The sequence below is a fragment of the Pimephales promelas genome, chromosome 19 (assembly GCF_988280905.1).
Source record: "Pimephales promelas chromosome 19, fPimPro1.hap1.1, whole genome shotgun sequence".
Taxonomy (NCBI): Eukaryota; Metazoa; Chordata; class Actinopteri; order Cypriniformes; family Leuciscidae; genus Pimephales; species Pimephales promelas.
The window spans coordinates 12,068,544-12,079,421 of NC_142787.1; positions in this window are offsets into that span (position 1 = coordinate 12,068,544).

The window sequence follows — 10,878 nt, forward strand, 5'->3', positions numbered from 1 at the left end:
ACATGAAATGAGCGGTTTGTGTAAGAAAACTAATAGTATATTTATATCGTTTTTACCTCGTGTAATTACAGCCACGTCCAACTAATCTGACGGCATGCGCCGGAAATGATCGCTTAAATTGCGTGTGTTCGTCACTCATTGTTTACACAGAGATTTCGGAAGTTTTACCTCGGCCTTACTCTGTTACTATTTTTAAAGTTTCCCGATTCACAAAATGACAAAATTTTTTAGGTAATGCAATGCCGCATCCTATTCTGTTAACAGTATTCATGTGTTCTGTCCACGAAAGACTATCAATAACCAAACCCAACAGTTTGGCCTTTTCCATCGTTGTATTCTTTGCCCGGCTATGTAACGTTAATTCTGATCTAAGCATCAATTTTTGTTTTGATCCAATGATCATACTTTTAGTTTTGGAAATGTTTAGAACTAATTTTGTTTCCACCATTGTGTGTGTGTGTGTGTGTGTGTGTGTGTGTTTGTCTAATTGAAATATCAGTGGGAAGTCCTTCACCAGAATAAGATGCTGTTTTGTGAGAACTGTTTGTCTCGTCATCATTTAGACTGTTTGTGAAAGTGCCATTCATTTGGTAGTACTGCTTTTCTGTTTTCCTTCACCTCTCACAGAGTGAACGCATCAGATGCAACACACACCGTCTCTCTCCCCCATCTGTCTTACTCATGGGGTTGAAGGACTCATGAACATGAGTCAGACACAGTTGACAGTGAAGTGAACATGATCTTATTAGTCATGCTTATAGCAAGTGATTTTACAGCACAGGCACACCCTCATTGTCTTAACCTTCTTTCTCTTTCTGACTTTATGATTAATATAACAATAACAGTGCTGTGTTTTACAGCAGAGTCATCATTTAGATTACTAATACGGATCTCTAGCTTTGTTTGTTTGTCACATATCCTTCCTAAAGTACTTATTCTCTTTTTGGGAAGTTCCTACTTAGGAACGGGTGAATTACAGAATTACAAAATTGAGTTGGAATATTAATTTAAGTACGTGATTATGAAATGAAAATCTATTTTGTAAATGCATGTTTTATTTTTGATTATGAACGTTTTATCATGTATGGCCTGGTTTCACAGACAGGGTTTAGACTAAACTAGGGGGGGGGGGGATGTTTATTTTTATGCCATACCTCGATTTTCTGGTGATGTATGCTAGACTTCCAGAGTACATAAACCTTTTCTTACAAATATCTCTGATGCAAGTTCAAGTGATTTCAATCTGATTACTGTAGATACATGATTTTGGGCAGTCGGAGTTGAAAATTTTCACATAAAATTGCACTCAGACTCCATTTTTTAGCTTCAGTCTATAATTCCATGAGGATATTAAACATGTTTGATCGATTATAGAACACACTATGATTTCATATGTGTCTTCTAGCAATGAGATACATGCTTTGTGTGAGTGGAAAGTCTGGTAGTGAATGATCCTCAGCCGTCTAACACAGTCTTTCTCTGCAGCTCTGTACAAAGTGCCTATAGTAGTGTATTCCAGCCTTAAATATTGCATTGTGGTGGCGTTCATGTGCGCATATCCTGTAAATCATTCCAACATGACTTCAAGGCTTTAGATGCACAGATTTATTGCTGCTACTCAAAAAGTTCCTGGCCTCATCTAAAACATAATTGATTACGACCCTTTCTTCCGAGATATATACTCAAGGGAAATTCACCTCCATTTCCTGTAAAAAGTGTTTTTATGGTGTTCGGTTCAGGGCTGTAAGGGCCTTGTGGCTGTGTCATGTGTTTTGACTCTGGCTCAGAGCCTGGTTCGGTCATAAGACCCATGAAGGAGACCACAAGACCTCCATCAGGACCTCCATTAGTCCAGCAGAACTCCTCCTCCTCCCCCCACACGCTCCAGATTAGCAGCGTTCCTCGGAAAGCCAGGCACGGCTGGGAATTAGACACGTCTCTTGATTATGCGGAGCTGAGTGAGTCATTTGGCATGGCATCCGGTTTAGATTGGTTCAATTTGGTTTAGCGTGGATTTCAGCATGTGACTGACAATAATATTACATAACCACAAAGCCAGCCCGTACGTGAACTGCGGACTTTGATGAAGATGCCGGAGATGTTTAACTAGAGCTGACTTAAGAAATGCTTTTTAAAGAGCAGAATGTGAAATTTAACACGTCACACGTTTCACGATCAGTTCTGAAAGGCTGTTCTAGGTGTTTCCAGATGGTTTCTTTCTTACTTTCATTCATTGTATCCTTCTTACTTTCATTTCATTTTATTATTTAATAATTCTCTTCTGCTCAATTTATCAAGATGATAACAGTAAAAACAGGACTATTGTGAAATTCTATTATGATTAAAAATAATTCAATTCAAATTGAGAGGTTGGATACAAACTGGAGCTGACGAACGCCATGACAGCAGAAAAGCAAATGGGAAATAAAAACCAATTAGTTCAGTTTACTTAATTTTAATTTCATCAAGTAAGCATAACTTAATTGCATCAAGTTACTGTTACTTAATCCATTTAAGTTTTGTCAACTTAATTCTATCTGTGATCTGAGGAAGTGTCCTCCCAGAATGCATTGTGGCATGAATAAATTAATTGATTTGTTTTTCTATTTTTGGCTTTATTTTACCATTGCAATTTTATTTGCTATCGTTATATTGGGGTTATACTAATAAGAGGCCGCAAAAAAAAAAAAAATATATATATATATATATATATATATATATATATATATATCTGTATGCATATGTGTATGTATATATATATATATATATATATACACCCACCGGCCACTTTATTAGGTACCCCATGCTAGTAACGGGTTGGACCCCCTTTTGCCTTCAGAACTGCCTCAATTCTTCGTGGCATAGATTCAACAAGGTGCTGGAAGCATTCCTCAGGGAGTTTGGTCCATATTGACATGATGGCATCACACAGTTGCCGCAGATTTGTCGGCTGCACATCCATGATGCGAATCTCCCGTTCCACCACATCCCAAAGATGCTCTATTGGATTGAGATCTGGTGACTGTGGAGGCCATTTGAGTACAGCGAACTCATTGTCATGTTCAAGAAACCAGTCTGAGATGATTCCAGCTTTATGACATGGCGCATTATCCTGCTGAAAGTAGCCATCAGAAGTTGGGTACATTGTGGTCATAAAGGGATGGAAATGGTCAGCAACAATACTCAGGTAGGCTGTGGCGTTGCAACGATGCTCAATTGGTACCAAGGGGCCCAAAGAGTGCCAAGAAAATATTCCCCACACCATGACACCACCACCACCAGCCTAAACCGTTGATACAAGGCAGGATGGATCCATGCTTTCATGTTGTAGACGCCAAATTCTGACCCTACCATCCGAATGTCGCAGCAGAAATCGAGACTCATCAGACCAGGCAACGTTTTTCCAATCTTCTATTGTCCAATTTCGATGAGCTTGTGCAAATTGTAGCCTCAGTTTCCTGTTCTTAGCTGAAAGGAGTGGCACCCGGTGTGGTCTTCTGCTGCTGTAGCCCATCTGCCTCAAAGTTCGACGTACTGTGCGTTCAGAGATGCTCTTCTGCCCACCTTGGTTGTAACGGGTGGTTATTTGAGTCACTGTTGCCCTTCTATCAGCTCGAACCAGTCTGGCCATTCTCCTCTGACCTCTGGCATCAACAAGGCATTTCCGCCCACAGAACTGCCGCTCACTGGATGTTTTTTCTTTTTCGGACCATTCTCTGTAAACCCTAGAGATGGTTGTGCGTGAAAATCCCAGTAGATTAGCAGTTTCTGAAATACTCAGACCAGCCCTTCTGGCACCAACAATCATGCCACGTTCAAAGTCACTCAAATCACCTTTCTTCCCCATACTGATGCTCGGTTTGAACTGCAGGAGATTGTCTTGACCATGTCTACATGCCTAAATGCACTGAGTTGCCGCCATGTGATTGGCTGCTTAGAAATTAAGTGTTAACGAGCAGTTGGACAGGTGTACCTAATAAAGTGGCCGGTGAGTGTATATATGTGTGTGTGTGTATGTTTATACATATATGTGTCGTGTGTATATATATATATATATATATATATAAATATAATATTTAATGATTCCCTTCCTTTGAAATCAAATAATTGTGATTTCATGTTGCATCTCTGCAATTGTCACAGACTAGAAGGACACAGATGGATGAGTATAACCAGGTTTATTGAGACAGTTGGTATGATAGACAGCTGGTAAGTGAGGAATGGATAAAGTTCGGTTCAGGAGTGGGAAACAGTCTGATAATGGAAGTCCTATCTTAAGCAGGGCTGGAAGATGGTAAGCGGAGGCAGCAGACGGATGACCAGAAGGATGACCGGGGACCAGGAGCGGATGAGAAGCAGACGGGCTGAAGTAAGCGGGTAAGTATTCCTCAGAAGAAGGCAGTAGTGTAGCGGGAGTCTGTAGTCGATGTGTCGACGAGACCAGACGGTGAGTGACTGTGAGGAGTGAGTTTATAAAGGGAGGATGATTGGGACGGTGATTGAAGCGGGCAGGTCACAGTGATTAGTATGCTGGGGAGCTGGAACGAGTGGGCGGAGTGAAGGTGTCTGGTGCTGACGCAGATGGATCCGTGACAGCAATCAAATAGAAGAGATTTACAAAAATATAAATTAAGTTCCAAGTGCCCAACCAAAGGGAACATTAAACACAATAATGGTGAGAAAAGGGAAATCGACAAGTCAACTAAAGAATTTTGATGCTCCCCCCAAATTTGTAGGTGTTTTGACAATAATATTCAAGATTGACTGTTTCAAGATGAATAAGAAGAATGATGACTGCAGAAGTGTAAGAAATTAGTGAAAAGTCTAATAAGAATTGCCCTGCCTCATAAACCATTTGTCCCGCCAATGGCAATGTGTGGGGAGGGGGCAAAATGGTACTCAATCAAGTAATGTCTACAAGGTTTTTCTGAGTAACGAATGCATAGCATGCAAACAGTACAGATTACTAAGAAATTTTAAGTAAGTTAAACAAATTATTGGACATTAAGTAAAGTTCTTAGTAACAACTGTTCATAATATTAAATGCATTCGATCTGATTCAACAGAGGAATAAAAGGTAAGCATTATGTGAATGCTTGGCTAAAGAGATGCGTCTTTAATCTAGTTTTAAACTGGGACAGCGAGTCTGAGCCTCGAACAATATCAGGAAGGCTATTCCAGAGTTTAGGAGCTAAATGTGAAAACGCCCTCCCTCCTTTAGTGGACTTAGATATCCTAGGAATGACCAGAAGCCTCGAATTAAGTGATCTTAAAGGGCACCTATTATGGAAAATTCACTTTTACATGGTGTTTGAACATAAATGTGTGTTGGCAGTGTGTGAGCAAAACCACCCTAGAATGATAAAAATCCATCCAGTAGTTTTTTTACAATCTCAATAAATCATCTGCACTGCCTCAGAACGAGCTGTTCTGAGATCCAGGTCTTTGTGACGTAGAACGGGAGACAGGGGGTTGATTGACAGCGTGGCTGTGGCCTAGACCCCGCCCTCAGTGATCTGTACACACCATCCTTTATTGTTTAAACGACGACAGCCGGTAATGTCTCTTGGAAACGTAAATTAATGTTCTGTCGTGGACTCGTGGGTTAATCCTGTTGTTGTGGCTTAAAAGTTAATCCTCAAGTGTGGATTCTTGTCTACTGTTTGCGATCCACCGTCACCTCCAGTAACAGTAAGTGTATTTTATGATTTTTGAGCAAATAGTCTTTTCAGTCAATGTCAGCCAATTCAACAACAAATGCGTCTAAAGTTATTGCCGTCGTAGGATGTCTGTGTATATAATTTAAAACCTTGTTTGTATAGTGTGTAACCACACGTTTATAAATATATATATTTTTAAAGATATTGTATTAAAAACTGCATATATGTTGGTGTTCTGTAAGTTAGCCATCTTCTCACATTTGCCACAGAAGCACCCGTATGACAAGCTAAACATGATGCCACAGGTCCCTGCATAAATGTAATTTCGCTCGTACGTAGCAAACTTTATCACAGAATGTGTATGTAGTTTCAAAAACTTGCGCTAGTGTCTGTGTGTGTGTGTGTGTGTGTGTTGGACATCCATCATTTCAAATGGGACGCTATTACAACTCTAAAGTACATAAAAGTAGCAAATAACCATACCAAGACGTACTGGTCCATTCTCATATGTTTATTCTGCCGGAGTCTCTTCATGCTATTTATATATTCCGATTCAAACGTACGGCTGAATGACATTCAAAACGGCGCGTCTCTTCACTCTCTCAGTACCGACTGCCTGCCATAGGTATCAAGTTACGCCCTCATCCAAAGGCAGGGCGGGGATATGCAGCTCATTTGCATTTAAGGTGGAATACCCCCTGAAACAGCTCATTTTTAAGCAGGCCCCAAAATGACATTTTCAAATGGTTATAATAAATTAACTGTGGGGTATTTTGAGCTGAAACTTCACAAATACATTCTGGGGACACCTGAGACCAATATTACATCTTGTAAAAAGGGGCATAATAGGTGCCCTTTAAAGAACGCGATGATGGATTGTAGGGCGATAGATGCACAGGAGCTAACCCATTTAGGGCTTTATAGGTCAGTAGTAGTACTTTGTAATTGATACGCAACTTAGGCCCTGTGTACACGAGAACGATTCCGGGTGAAAACGTAAAAATATTTTATCGGATGTGCCTTTCATTTACACGGCGACGACGTTTTTGAGACTTAAAAACGCAAAAAAGTGAAACCACCCTCCAGAGTGGTTCCCGTGTAAACGGTAAAAACGCAAAACTCTGCTTGCCAGTGAAGGTTGTACGCAGGCGCATGGACTTGGTGTTGTTGTAGTATGCACTCCTAGCCGCCTGCAAGTGCATACTACATTGAATTTCACACACTTTTGCGTCACCAATTGCACGCGGATTTCCCACACAAAACGCTCGTCTAAACGCAGAATAAAAGGTGATGACGCAACGCCACTTTTGCGTTTTCTATTCAGAATCGTCTCCGTGTAAACATAGCCTTAATAGGTAACCAGTGTATGATAATAATTACTGTTTTCTAGTGTGATATATTGTTAAAATGTCATTTATAACAGAAATCATTCTAATATGTTGAGCTGTGCTCCAAAAACATGTCTGATAGTTATCGAATTAATATTTTGTGGGAACTGTTCACTATTCAAAAGTTGATGAATACTTTTATTTAGCAAGAACGCATAAATTGAAAAGAAGTTATAATAATTTAACAGGGAGGGATGTTGAATTCATGTTTTCATTTTCTCATTCTGGCTTGTTTATTGTCAAAAAATAAAATAATAATTAAATAATTCAAAAAGGCAACTAAATAAATCTGAGTAAAGAAATATGATGCAATAATAATAATTTAACACCAAATTAGCCTATTAGAATGATTTCTGACGAGTTATGTGACAATGAAGACTGAAAATTCAGCTTTGATCACAGGAGTAAATACAAATATTACCAAAAATATTGCACACGTTTGACCAGAAGTGTATCTCCACCCTCAGTATGTTTTAAACGGAGGAGGGTTGTGGTTCTAGAATAATCCTGCCATCTGTTCTTGAATTGCAGTCTTGGAATGTCAGACTTCCCGAATATTCCAACTCTTCCCGCCCAGCCAATCGAAGGGTCACCCAGAGTTCTCGAATGTCGGTGGAATCATTGGTTAAATATGTGCATTTACACTGAGTCACAGGCTCACGTTTGGCAGATTACGGCTAGTGCTGCTAATCTGAGAGATTGTGTTGACGGGGTTTTACCTACGCTATCTCACGACCAATTCGTACGAATTCGTACGAGTGATTCAAAAGTGGCTAATTCATACGACCTCACTCGTACAAATTTGTACGATTTGTCTAAACCCACATGACGGTTATGTTTAGGGGCGGGGTCAGGGGTAGGTCATTCGTACGAATTCATACGAATTGGCTAATTCGTAAAATATGTACGATTTCCCGTGAGATCGGGTTGGGTTTTACTCGAACCCCAGCAGTGTGAATCCTGCTCTGCGTGGATTCCCACAATACAAAGTTCTCAGTCTGTAAACACACTATGGTTTTAGAACTGATACAGCTTTGTGAAAAGACTATAAATAATCAGCTACGCTACCTTTTCCTCTCTCTTTGCACAATAAGGGGCTCAAGATTAGCATGATCTGAAACAAAGGCTCTGTTCTGTACAAAGGAAAGCAAAGATTTCTGGCTTGTCGAAGCAAAATAGCTACTTTGACTCATCAGAGTTGAATGTTTATGTTTAGCCAATGCTATGTGACGCAAATTATGTATGGTGACTCAACCAACCCGAGTCATCTGGATTTTCATGTAACCGAGACTCATCTGCACTGAGGAACCGTGTAATGCCGTTCAGAGAGACGTCTGAATGTCACACTAGGCCATGAGTGTTTCATTAAATGAGTGTTATAAAGGCATATAAAGGAGTGTTATAAAGTGGTTCTTTAGATTATTAAGACTAAGACAAAAATATTCTTTTAAAAACTGTTCTCTGAAAGACTCTTTAATGGCACAGTTTTTGGAACCATTAGTTTCAGCATTAAAGAAATAAAGTAAAACTAATCACATTTAATTTTTTTTCACTGTTAACACGTCCCACACGATTCGCTGTTAATTATTTAATTGGAGCATTAAAAAGAGAAAAAAAAATAAAAGTAAAACAATTCACATTTATTTTTATTTTCAACATGGCTCACCTGCTTTGCCATTGATTTGAATATCATTAATAATTATCATTAATAATTTACTTTATATGAAATTATTTAATTGAATCACTAACAAGAAAACAAATCACATTCTGTATTTAATGATGTCCACATGTCCATTGTTAATTTGCTTAATTAGAAAATATTAAATTGAAGCATTAAAAAGAAACATAATAAAAATATATTTTATTTTCTATTAATCGTAATACAAAATTGTTTAAATTAATCACTAAAAAGAAACATAATTAAAAAAGGTATAAAACGTATCACTTTCTTTATTTTCAATACTCAATACCCCGTATATACTATTTGAACTGATTGGAATGAAAACATTTGTAACTTGTAACCAACTTTACAACCAGCCAGCTGATCACAGTGACACCAAACACACACACACACACACACACACACACGCACGCACACGCACGCACGCACACACACACACACACACACACACACACACACACACACACACACACACACACACACACACACACACACACACACACACAGGGCTGCCACAGCATGTAAAGTGCTTGCACTCACTCCCCTAAGGCTGAACAGACTGTTTGGTGAAACATTCTCTCTCAGTCGTTCAAAATTACTACACTTTGCTATTCTCAAGTGTGTGTGTGTGTGTGTGTGTGTGTGTTTTCCCACTACTCAGTGAGTCACCAGCTCTTAAGCAGGAGAAATTCCGTCCCCACCCTAAATGATTCCTCATGCCGGGGGTTTCAGGGGCCGGACTCGCGTCTGCCTCCTGCTGGAGATGAAGAGCTCCACACTCATGGGATATTTATGCTTTTCTCTTACATTTTTGAAGGACTACTGAATATTTTTTTTCCAGATAAAACGTTTTCCACATAAACAAGTGATATTATGCTGCGAATAGAGGAGGCTATATCTATCAGTTAATGTACAGCATGGGCAACTTTGGTCCTTGAGGGTCTCTAGCTTCAAATCACACACCTGAACAAGCTAATTGAGGTCTTCAGGATAGAAATTTACAGGTGATTTTTCTTTTAGACTTGAAGCTCAACTCTGTAGGACACTGGCCCTCCAGGACTGACGTTGCCCACCTCTGCTGTACCATATTGTGTACTGCATACACTCCCAGAAAAAAAGGTACAAAAGCTGTCACTGGGGCTGTACCTTTTCAAAAGGTACACTTTTGTACCCAAAGGCTGCATATTGGTACCTTAGTGGTACATATTAGCACCTAAAATGGACATATTACCACCTAAAAAGGACATATTAGCTCATGAAATTGACATATTAGCACCTAAAATGGACATATTAACAACTAAAAAGGACATATTAGCTCATGAAATTGACATATTAGCACCTAAAATGTACATATTAGCACATAAAATATACATATTAACACTTAAAATGTACATATTAGTACCTCAAATGTACATATTAACACCTAAAATGGACATATTAGCTCATGAAATTTACATATTAGCTCCTGAAATGGACATATTACCACCTAAAATGTACATATTAGCACCTAAAATGTACATATAAACACTTAAATGTACATATTAACACTTAAAATGTACATATTAGCACCCGAAATGTACATATTAACACCTAAAATGTACTTATTAGCTCATGAAATGGACAAAAGTGTACCTTTTCAAAAGGTACAGCCCCAGTGACAACTTTTGTACCTTTTTTTCTAGATTTGCTATTTAAAAATGTATACTAAAAATGTTTCAAACTGTAGTATTCTGCTCTGTTTTCACATTATTTAGTGACTAGAATCAAGCATGCAGTTCATTATTAATTCAGGTTAGTGTCTTAAGTAATGTTTGTCAGTTTGAGTATGCAGTTGATCAAGAAACAGATATAAAATCATAGTTGATTTTGCCTTCAGTTCTTTTGTCACACTGGAAAGGGAATTGGCACTAGAGTACCTCTGGTTGTACACACACACACACGCGCGGCACATTTTGGCAAATGAGCTCATCTGAATATGCCGTGCAGAACATTTGCATACTGTGCACAGTGTACACACGGCATACTGCAAATGGAAGAGTTAGGGTCAGACTGGAGGCATTATATATTTGCTGTATAAAAAAGGGAATAGAAGTCTATGTGTTGTTCAGCAGACGCAGCAGTTACATTAAAACTGACAGTAGATACTGAC